This window comes from Acanthochromis polyacanthus, chromosome 19 (assembly GCF_021347895.1).
Source record: "Acanthochromis polyacanthus isolate Apoly-LR-REF ecotype Palm Island chromosome 19, KAUST_Apoly_ChrSc, whole genome shotgun sequence".
Classification (NCBI taxonomy): Eukaryota; Metazoa; Chordata; class Actinopteri; family Pomacentridae; genus Acanthochromis; species Acanthochromis polyacanthus.
In genome coordinates, this window is record NC_067131.1 from 25,137,050 (window position 1) to 25,149,352 (window position 12,303).

Sequence of the window (12,303 nt, forward strand, 5' to 3'; positions counted from 1 at the left end):
CAGCAATAAATTAAAAACAGATTTTTAGTTTGCTTTTTAAAAACACATTTGGAAATTCATTTAATTATGTTCAAGATTTTACTGAAAACTTTATTCCAACGAGACAAAATGAAGTTCAAGTTGTAAGTATTAAACAAAAACAAAAATCTGTTTTAGGGTTGTTATATTCTGTTGATACTCTTCCATATTGGGTTGCATGGTTAAATGGGACATAAACTTTGAGTCATTTTCAGGAATCCAATCCAGTGGGTGGCTGACGATACAATTTCGAATGAGTCTCATACATGCAAGGACTTCCATTAGTTCTCAATAATATGTGTTAAAAAACCCTTACGTTTATGTCATTCCGCTGGTCCCCTGACAGCCATTACTAACCCAATATCCTGTTTCAGAGAGAGAGAGAGCCTCCAGCATGTTGCTTTTGGCCCCCAACCAAATCGCAAAAGTATGAAAATTACCCATCCAGTCATGGCCTGCAGGTCTTTAAAACCCACCAACGTTTCTTTTGACAGTCCTCCCCATGGCTCAAAGACCGGACCTGACTGGCAGAACACAACTCTGCCCACCGCCACTGTCAGCCACAAAACCTCTCACCTCCTTCCCCTCGGAGGAACTAAGTAATGGGGGTCGTTTTGAGCTGTTTGTATGGGCCGCATGATTCAATGACCGCGCGGCCTGGTGATTATAGTCATGTAGAAAGCCCAGATAAACAGCGTCATCTTCCAGCTTGTTATCAGCTTTCTCATACACTCACTGGTCTGGGCTCTACCCCCGCTGCGCTCAACGTGTCACATCCCTCTGGAGTGTCGAGCCCTGAAATAGCTTGACATGTTGTCTCTGGGTGTGACCTCCTTCTTTTTCAGTGAGGATGTGACACCAGGAGGCTACTAGTATGCATGTCTTTCCCTGAAGTATCTTCCAGATGTGCAAACTGAAGATTCTAAGTGCTGCTACATGATAATATGTTGTCACTGAAGTTTGATGAGGCTCACAGAAAAGCTGCATTGTTTCGCAAATACAAAAAACTTTGCCAGAGGTCGAGTAAAACAGCCAAAAATGTTCTTTAAAAAAGTTCCTTGGGTTTTACTAAACGAAAAAGTTTAGCTTTCAGTCAGACTGAGTCGAGTATGATTAATGCTGCTGCTCTTGATGTGAATTGAATTAAATGAATCAAACTCCATCCAAACCAAGAAGGAAAAGCATCATTCAGAAGCTTTCAGGATTACTGGCATTCCCAAGAGGTTGAGGTATTTGTCAGATTCCTCAAACACAGTCATGCACAAACAGCGTCAGGTGTCAGGTGCTGCTTTTACTTCTGCCAGTGTCAGGTTCTGATCATTACCAACATTGAGCTTGGCAAAGGGAAGAGTTCGACTGGCAGCTGGCAGCTCACCAGGGGCCAAGCTTACTGAAACAGATGCTTGCGTTTATGAATTGTGGCATATCCTCAGGACTAGACTTTGCGTCACATTTCTCGGTTAGCCAGCTTTGCCTGGAATTCCTTGGAACCAGTGTATAAAAACTAAAAATTATGCTGCTACACAAGTCATGCAAATGTGAATTGTGTGTGTCTGTGTGTCCAAACTGCAGATGGAGTACACGGAGGGAAAGCGGATGCAAAATGAATCACATTTTCTACATCTACTTGTGGTCTCTGCATGGTTTTGGAGTGTTAGACGACTGGTCATTGAATTTGCCTCCTTGGAATGTGAATGGTTCCAGTTCGCTCCATGTGTTGAACTGTCATTATTGAGAGAACTGGTTTTGCTTGGCATTTCATCGTGACATGTATGAGGTCATTGTGAGGCACAGAGGCATCAAACGTCTGTTTACCTCTCAGACATGAGCGAGGTTTTGCAAGGACGTGTGTGTTAAAAGGAGCTGTCGGTGTGTTATACTGCAGCCCCCTCCTGTGGTAATTGACGGTGCTATTAATGTGGTTTTAAGATCATCTAGCGGCCACATGTTCATGGACTGTTACAGCAGCCACGTGTGTGTGTGTGTGTGTGTGTGTGTGTGTGTGTGTGTGTGTGTGTGTGTGTGTGTGTGTGTGTGTGTGTGTGTGTGTGTGTGTGTGTCTTTGGACCCTTGAAAAACATTATGTTGATGGTCCACGTATGCTTGTGTTCAGCATGATACTCATCAGGTTCATTAGTTTAATTTTTGTAGTTATGGACATCCATATTTAAGATAACAAACCCCTAAGATCTGAAAACATGGCAATGTTAGACAGGACAGATCAGTCCACCATTAGACAGGTCACAGACAAACTAATAGTTTAGATAGATAAGCAGCACCTAAAACATTCTGAACACTTCCTCATCGCCCAGGAACATGATGAAAGTACACATGTGCTGGGAGTATTGGAAAAAAGATGAATGAAAGGTTAGTTTTTAAACTGTTAAATTTTAGAAGAGATACTTTGGTAGTAATATTATTGATTTTGTTTTGCTAGGCGAGAAGTTAGTTTCAACCCTCCCCGATCAACTGACTGCTCTGGTTTCTGGCCTCAATTACCTTCTTTTAAGTGTTTAACTTTTTATGCTATGATTGCAGATATCAGAAGTTGACTGTAACTTTCTAGATTCAGCATTTCCATGGCTTTTGAAAGAACAGAGACACTCAATTGAAAACAAACCTGCATAGCCAAATCATAAACTGTGTTGGAGAATTGGAGTTGTTCTGTTCATTTGCAGTGAATTTGTTGCTAACTTTTGCTAATAGATGGCACTGTGTAGCTAAGTCACAACTAGCTAACAGGTTAATTTGTGCTGCTATCATGTGGCACACCACTGTAACTTGTGACTTTGGCTTTGTTTGAAACTGCCTACTATATTAGCAGTATGTACTACTTTGGCAAAAATGTGGTATGTATGCGTTACGCAAAAAAGTAAAATTTGATGCCAGATCATAACCAGATGATGTACTGATTCAAAAATAGCTCCAGTATAGACTGGACCAGTCTACCAACCTATGTGTCCCTCAATGCAACACTGTGATACTACTTGACAGACTTCTGCAACCAGGGGAACTCCTGGCTGGCTTGTATACTCTGCTGTTAGGCCAATGTATAATTCTTTTTTTGTTAAATGACCTTAATCATATTTAACTCCGTTACATTTCAGTCTAGGGGCTGCACAGTGGATTGTTGGTTCACATTTTTGCCTTGCAGCTAGAAGATCCCCAGGTTGCATCCCTGCCTTCCCGGGATCTTTCTGCATGGATTTTTAATGTTCTCCCTGTGCATGTGTGGGTTTTCTCTGGGTACTCCGACTTCTTCCCACAGTCTAAAAACATGCACAGGTTAATTGATAACTCTAAATAGTCTGTAGGTGTGAAAGCGAGTGTGTTTGTTGACTCTATATGTAGCCCTGTGATAGACTGGTGACCTGTCCAGGGTGTCCGCTGACTTCACCCTAAGCCAGCTGAGACAGACTCCAGGTTTTGGATAAGGAGATACCGCTCGTTAGCCGCGCTGTTGTTTTCTTCTGCAGAAGCTGGCTAAGACAGTTGGTAACATTTAGCAAAATAAGATGATTTAACAGTTTCATACTGCATGCCATTATGGACTAGAGTATGTACTATGCAGCACATGTTCCATATGATGTTTGTCTGTAGTATGTAATAGGTGATTTTTGAATGTACCCTTTGTTTTGTTGTTGAGTGACAGGCTAACCGGCTGATTCAGAGCCTCTCAGGCCCTCACAGTTAGCTACTGCACAAGCCACTGAGGCTGGACATAGTACTTTTTCTTCTTCACTGACTCTGTAAATCTCTCCCTCCCTGAAGAAATCCATTTAGCTGCTGCTGTGTTCCAAAGAAGTTTACACCTAAATATTTAAAAAACAAACGAAACAAAACTGAATGATGAGAGGGAGGAGGAAGCTGGTTAAGAGGAAGAGGTCCCGACTCACATAAGCCTGATGGTGAGAGTACAGGTACAGTGGGTACAGAAAGTATTCAGACCCCTTGAAATTTTTCACTCTCTGTGTCATGGCAGCCATTTGTCAAAATCAAAAAAGTTCATTTTATTTCTCATTAATGTACACTCAGCACCCCATCTTGACAGAAAAAACAGAAATGTAGAAATTTCTGCAAATTTATTAAAAAGAAAAACTGAAATATCACATGGTCATAAGTATTCAGACCCTTTGCAGCGACATTCATATTTAACTCACATGCTGTCCATTTCTTCTGATCCTCCTCGAGATGGTTCTGCTTCTTTACTGGAGTCCAGCTGTGTTTAATTAAACTGATTGGACTTGATTAGGAAAGGCACACATCTGTCTAAGACCTTACAGCTCACAGTGCATGTCAGAGCAAATGAGAATCATGAGGTGAAGGAACTGCCCAAGGAGCTCAGAGACAGAATTGTGGCAAGGCACAGATCTGGCCAAGGTTACAAAAGAATTTCTGCAGCACTCAAGGTTCCTCAGAGCACAGTGGCCTCCATAATCCTCAAATGGAAGAAGTTTGGGATAACCACAACTCTTCCTAGACCTGGCCGTCCAGCCAAACTGAGCAATGGTGGGAGAAGAGCCTTGGTGAGAGAGGTAAAGAAGAACCCAAAGATCACTGTGGCTGAGCTCCAGAGATGCAGTCAGGAGATAGGAGAAAGTTCCACAAAGTCAACTATCACTGCAGCCCTCCACCAGTCGGGGCTTTATGGCAGAGTGGCCCGACGGAAGCCTCTCCTCAGTGCAAGACACATGAAAGCCCACATAGAGTTTGCCAAAAAACACATGAAGGACTCCCAGACTATGAGAAATAAGATTCTCTGGTCTGACTGGCCCAGCCAGAGCCCTGACCTAAACCCAATTGAGCATCTCTGGAGAGACCTCAAAATGGCTGTCCACCAACGTTCACCATCCAACCTGACAGAACTGGAGAGGATCTGCAAAGAAGAATGGCAGAGAATCCCCAAATCCAGGTGTGAAAAACTTGTTGCGTCATTCCCAAGAAGACTCATGGCTGTACTAGCTGAAAAGGGTGCTTCTACTCAATACTGAGCACAGGGTCTGAATACTTCTGACCATGTGATATTTCAGTTTTTCTTTATTAATACATTTGCAAAAAAATTCTACATTTCTGTTTTGTTCTGTCAGTATGGGGTGCTGAGTGTACATTAATGAGAAATAAAATGAACTTTTTTGATTTTGGCAAATGGCTGCAATGACACACAGAGTGAAAAATTTCAAGGGGTCTGAATACTTTCCATACCCACTGTATATGCAGAGAAATACCAACTGAACTGGTAAAGGAAAAAAAAAAATCAATGATTATGGCAATATTAGGGGCTGCACAGTGGATTGTAGTGGTTAGCACTTTCGCCTTGCAGCGAGAAGATCCCGGTTCGAATCCCGGGGTGGGTCTGGGATCTTTCTGCATGAAGTTTGCATGTTCTCCCTGTGCATGTGTGGGTTTTCTCCGGGTACTCCGGCTTCCTCCCACAGTCCAAAAATATGCTGAGGTTAATTGACTATTCTAAATTGTCCGTAGGTGTGAATGTGAGTGTGATTGTTTGTCTGTATATATAGCCCTGTGACAGACTGGCGACCTGTCCAGGGTGTCCCCTGCCTTCGCCCAAGTCAGCTGGGATAGGCTCCAGCACCCCCTGCGACCCTAGTGAGGATAAAGCAGTGTATAGAGAATGGATGGATGGATGGCAATATTAAAACTAAAGAATTTTGCTAATATTAATAACAGTCACAGTTTTATTTTTGACAATTAAATGAATATAATTGACTGCAAGACTGACATTTAAAATCTGACAGAATGCATATTCTGCTTTTTCAAATTGATTTCTGGTCTAATTTTCTGGTCTCACTCCTGAGTTGCCACACTGCAGTAACTTAGCGATTAGCAAATTCTTTGTGCACAGCAGATTATTGTCTGCATGTGAGGCATTTAGGGAACATCAGTGAATTGTGGAGTCCACTGATCAACCTATGTCCAGCAGGTGAAGAGTTTAGTCAATGCCCAGTTTAGGAGTGATATCACGGAACCTCCAGAAAAAAATGGGGACAAAATCAATACATTTTCAGATTAGGGTATTTGGCAAATTTCAAATCTTGAGTCAGCAAAAATCTTTCCATCAATGCAAAACTAAGTCACGCAAAGACAACTATTCATCAGCATGCAAAGCCGAGCAATACCATGCAGTGGTGAAAAAACACAAACTTACAAATATGACAAGCATAACCAACAAAGTTAGCTGCACCAGTGCTACATGGAGCCCCGACAGGCTCCTTGTTTTTTCACAAAGTGACAAGAAGGCAGTAGGAGCCTGTTTTATTCACAAACGTTCTGTCCACATTCTAAACATTAAAATTCTTCCACCCCTTTTCTCAGATGCTTTGGTGGTATAAATCTTGTCATTATACGCTCTCCACAGCATGGCAGTGTCCTGAGGTCAAAGGTCAAAGTGACAGTGTACTGAATACATGACAGTGCCAATGGAATATTTGTGTACAATTTTTTAAAAATCAAATAAAACTGGCTGACAGAGTGTGCTGCTTCCACTAAACTACAAAAGCAAGATGTAGAATGCAATAAACTAAAACTAACTCCGCCGTAGGCATTCATTTCTGTATTGATGTAACGTATACAGACCTCCATATCTGTGACTCAACTAGGACTGTGAAAACATGCTGCGTCTTTCTTGTTTTAGACAAGATGAGACGTTCTCTCACCAGGTGTATCTGGAGTCCAAACCAGACTTTCAGGACATGGATCAAGAGAAAGTCTTTTCGAAACTTAGCTTCAAAATGGAGGAATGTCTGCAAAGTCCCACATTGTTGATATTGTATGAGTAACATGCCTGTGTGTGCGATGGATAGTGCAAATACCAACATAGTTATTGCTCCTGAATTGAATCCAAGTGGAATCTGTTGTATTGGTGCTGATACACATCTGAAAACAATAAAATGCAGAGAGAGGGACCATGAATGAAGAATTTTAACAAGTTAATAAATACCTTTTTATACTGTACCTGTTTACAGGTTTTATGTGATGCTGAATCAGGGTAAAGTTTACACAGTGAACTGATGCCAACACAACAAAAGAAAGCTTGTAGCTTTTCCAGGGACATTAATTTGGTGTACATTTAATGTTTAATGTCATGATCTGTTTTAATCTATATTCATGTTTTGAGTTTGAGCTTACATGGACATGAATGAGTCACACAGATGAGAGTCGGACGACAAGATTACTGGATCTGCCTTCTTCACAGTTTGTTGCTTGTGCTTGGATGGTTATGTGTAGCTCCTGTTGCAAAAGACATTAAAAGTTAGAAAAAAAACATATGATCTGTTTTTCATTCATAAATGATTTCTCACCATAACTTTCTTACTACCAGTCTTCATCACATTTGTTGCCTATGTTCAAGCCTTTGATTGACTTGATCTAAGGGCTTTACTGACCTCTGCTGGTGACGCTTGGGCATTACAACAATACGTCAAAACTGATCCGTAAGATCAGAAAAACTATAAATAAATAAGCATCTTAATCACTAAGCTTATACTGGTACACCCTCCCACAAAATCATTTACACTGACACAATGGGGGGAAAAAAATCATTTCATTGCCTTACGTTCTTGTTTTCCAAATACACTGAGACAGCAGATGTGTTTGAGCATTTTCCAAATGGCCACATTTAAATATGTTATTGTTACAAAACATGTCTAACGCAGGATTGGGGAATTTCACATACATGCACACACACATTTCACAACACTCAGATTTTCCTACAAGCACTTTGTTTGAATCATAGTCCTTCCTTTTTCACATTTTTCCGAAGGGACACACCAGTGATTTAATATTGCACTTGCATGAACTTGGGGGACAAAAAAAAACAAATCATCAACACAGATATTAATTTTTAGTACTCAGTATGAATCAAATTCCTCAAGTTTTCTCAAAATGCATTGTTTCATTTGGCCCCCTCTGTGTGGTAAACACCTTTTTAAAAATGCATGGAGATGGAAATAACATCTTTCAAATTCAAAGCATGCTGAATCGCTTTGCCTATGCAGTTTATAAAGACTGTGTGAAGACTACAGCACATTGTGCACAGTGCCAGCACAGTTCCCTTTTAAGAAATAATGTTCATTCATTTGATGTGATTTTTTTTTTTTTTGCCTCCTTACTGGAAAGAAATCAGTCAGAATAAACCAGTGCCAGTCTCCCCAGCTGTGTGAGACTGATTCCAATGTCACAACTCAGAGTATGTGCCATTCTAAGACTTTGTCCACAGTTTTTATATATAACTGCATGAAATCAGTTAAAAGCAGTAAGGATCAGAAATCAGGGATTGCTGTGGCACAAAATAACTGAAGCTGTCACTGACTGAATGTAACTGAGGGGTGAAAGACTGAGATTTAAAAAAAATTAGGGACAAATGTGGTTTATGTGGAGTGAAAGCCTCCAATTAAACTAATACATTGGTGGTTAGTCCTTGTCCAGTAGTATCCTACTAATTCTGAAATAAACAATACAATACAACACAATAACTTTATTAATCCCCAAAGGGAAATATAATTGTCTGGGTTCTCATCTGTTTATTTTAGAATTATAGTCTAATTGACGATGGTAAGAAAGATTTTCTGAATCTTTCTGTCCTGCAGTGCAGGGATTGGAGCCGTCCACCACTGATGTTTTGTTGTTCATTGAGGCAGATATGAAGTGGATGATCCATGTTTGTCAGAATGGCCTCCACCTTTCTAAGTGCCTGTCTCTCCACCTCATCCTCCAATGTGTTCAATCTAATTCCAACCACAGAGCCAGCGTTTTTAATCAGTTTGTTTAGAAGCCTTGCATCCTTGTTTTTTTATACTGCCTCCCCAGCAGACTGCAGAATAAAACAAGACACTTGCTACCACAGACTGATAAAACATCTGCAGCATCTTACTGCAGATGTCTAATGATCAAAGTCTTCTGAGGCAAAACAGTCGACTCTGGCACTTTTTGTAGATGAAGTCTACATTTTCTGACCAGTCCAACTTATTAAGGTGGACACCTAAATGTTTATACGATGTCACCATCTGAATATCCACGCCACAAGTGTTTACTGGCTGAAAAGTGGGTTTGGATTCGCAGAAGTCTATGATCATTACCTTTGTCTTGCCTGCACCTTTGCAACTTTGTGCTGCTGATTCCACGTCAAACTATATTTGAAACTGTCTTCAAGGAGCAGAAAAAAATGCTTCATGAAACTCTTTTTGTCACATCCCGTGGCTGTCTTCGAAGCCAGATATTAGCTAATCAGCAACATCAATGCAGTCAATCCCCTGCTGCTTTGTGCTGTGACAATCTCTCGCTGATCTAAAGGAATGCTCACCGTGAGGCAAACATTCCTGGTTTATGTATTCCAGTGTCCCTGCTGGATGTAGCCAGCAGCTCCATCATATCAGTGACCAGGCGGCTTGTTTGATTCTGAAATGGAAAGTCTGGCTGCAATACTCCTCTTTGGTCTGTCATCTCAATCTTCAAAGTCATCCAGAGGAACTGAACCTCCTTAGTTGCTGCTTCTGGACAGTCTGAATGACTCACACCTCCTGGTCTGGTCACACACATGCAGATTCATCCACACACACCGTCTTTAGAGGTGCCCCACCATAGTATGGAAATACATGAGACAAAAGACGTCAAAGAAAATATTTGATGTCATGCTGCTGATAATCCTGTTCCATATCCCACACCAACATTCTGAACTTGTTTAGTTTGCTGGCGTCAAATCCTATCAAACAGCTGCATGGTGGTTCGATGCTGACGCTTTGATCATTTCTTACAAAGAAAAAGGAACACACAGACGGAGCGCTTCCAAGAAGACTTCCCTTAAACTCACTTTTTGGCATGCTGAGTGAGCTTTGTTACTGATTCTTATAACAGAGTCTGGACCTTCACAGTTTATTTCAGTGTCGAGTTTTTGAAGCTTCAGATCAGACCTGCGGAAAGTTCTAAGAGGCAAGTTTACTGAGATCCGAGATAATTTCGCTGAGTAAAACCAGGAACCCACCCAATCTGGAGCATGTACTGATGTTAAAAGACCAGTTCTACAGTGCTTGAGTGGGTCTCCAGCATGTATTAAGTGCAGTGTTGCCACCCTATGGCCAGTTACAGCAAACACATCTTTCCAAGTGAAACACGTTACAGTCATTTAACAACAGAGCCCTTATAAAACCATCAGGATCTACACCATTTCAGAAAAAACTCAATAAATAAACAGTGCTGTAACTTCAACACAAGACACTATTGCATTAAGAAAATGTTTTATCTAATCAAATCATGCCCACTGTGCTAATGAAGATAATGATGATGTTTTTAGGAGACAAACATTTTCTGTCCTCAGCATGTAATTTAATTAATAGAAATCCTACCTCTAAAACAAATGGTGCTCATCATCATTTAACCCAACAGGGTGCAACTTTAAACATCTTCTCCAGACATCTTTGAAGACATGGAAAAATTCTCTGCTTTGAATATTAATTTGTGTCTGACATGCTTTAAAACACACAAACAAAGACCATCTAACTAGTTGGCTTTACTTAAAAACACATGTACTTTATCTCCCACATCAAAAACTTCTGAATCTATAAACATACAACATGGTGGTCTCATTTCAACCTGCACTCTTCCATCAGGAAAAGTTTTCTGACATAATATATTTAAGCTATCTTCATAATGTTAGTGAAGAACAATTACCTGACTGCCACTCAAGAACTCCTGACAATTTGAATCAGTTTTAATTAGTAACAAATCAAGAACAATCTGTTGCTACTTTAGATAATCTGCCTGTTTCTGACTATGTTCCCAGCTGCAGGCATGTTGCACTTTTCATTGTTACGTTAACATGAGCGCATCTGACATCCTCTCAGCTGACCTTGTCCGGCCCTTTGCAGCAGCTGAGTCTAGGCTTTTGTTGCTTCACCACATTCCTGCTGCATCACAGAACTAGGTTAATAGTTGTTGGATGCAGCCTTGTGTGTGATGTCCCTACCTTTTTAGTAATTCCTCTGAGAGATCTTTTGGTAGCAGTCTCTGTCATCGTCCTCTGAATTGAGACTTGCTCTCCATCGCTGGTTCAGCATCTAAACCCTTTCAGTTGTCTCCAGCAATCTTGTCAACACTGCAGATCATGAGTTGCATTCAAAAACAGTTATCATCCAGCTTTTAAACTAACAAATATATTAAAATACATAAATCTAAAATGTGTTCAGTAACTAAGCTGGTTAATTATAAGGCATCCACAACAAATGCAGCAATTTTAATTCTTCTTTTACAGCAGATACCCGTTCACATAATTACAATCAATGTGCAAATGTTCTCTTTAACAAGTATCGAAGTATAGACAATACATTTTCTAAAGACCACTTAATCCTCATTGGGGTCCTCATAGGACACCCTGTACGGGTCACCAGTGACAGACAATCACACTCGCATTCACACCTACGGACAATTTAGAACTACTAATTAACCTCAGCATGTTTTTGGACTGTGGGAGGAAGTCAGATACCCAGAGAAAACCCACACGTGCACCGGGACAACATGCACACTCCATGCAGAAAGACCCTAGACCCAGTCTGGGATGCAAACCGGGGATCTTCTAGTTTCAGGGCAACAGTGCTAACCACCAACACACTGTGCAGCCATACTTAGATGTATCAAACCTAAAATGATCTGTGTAAAGTAATGAAGCAGAGTGGTGACACCTGATGCGTGACTTACTGTAAGATCTGTACTTATGTTTGAGCCTCACTGTGCAGAATGATGTATGTGCATGAGTATGCAGCAGCTAGATCTGCAACAATCACAACTTGTTTAGATGCCAGTCAAGGACCTGGATGTAACTTTCACAAACGTGAGATAGAAACCTGAAAGTTCTAGCCCATTTTTACAATTATATGTCCAGGCTCTTGAAACCAAGTCATGGTCTTACCCACATTTCTAAAAACAGTATTAAACGGTTTCATTGTCAAAACATAACAAGAATACTCCAAAAACTTGATCATAACTGGAGCCAAACTTTGGTCCGCTTTTATTATACTCTTTTACACATATCTATAGCTGTACATAATAGTTAAACACTCATTTCTGTGTTTAAACTGTCACCCTTGTTCAAATAAATGTGTATTTGTTTTTTGTGTTAGTACGGTGAGAGCAAGGAAAACAGTCAAATTCCTTGTTTGTGAAATAAAGCTGGATGGGGTCTTTAAAGCTGCTGTCCGGAGTTTGAATCGCAGCGTCTCCCAAAACACTGGTGGTCCCACCCTCCCTCCCTCTGATTTCGCCCCTTTATTTGTGCAC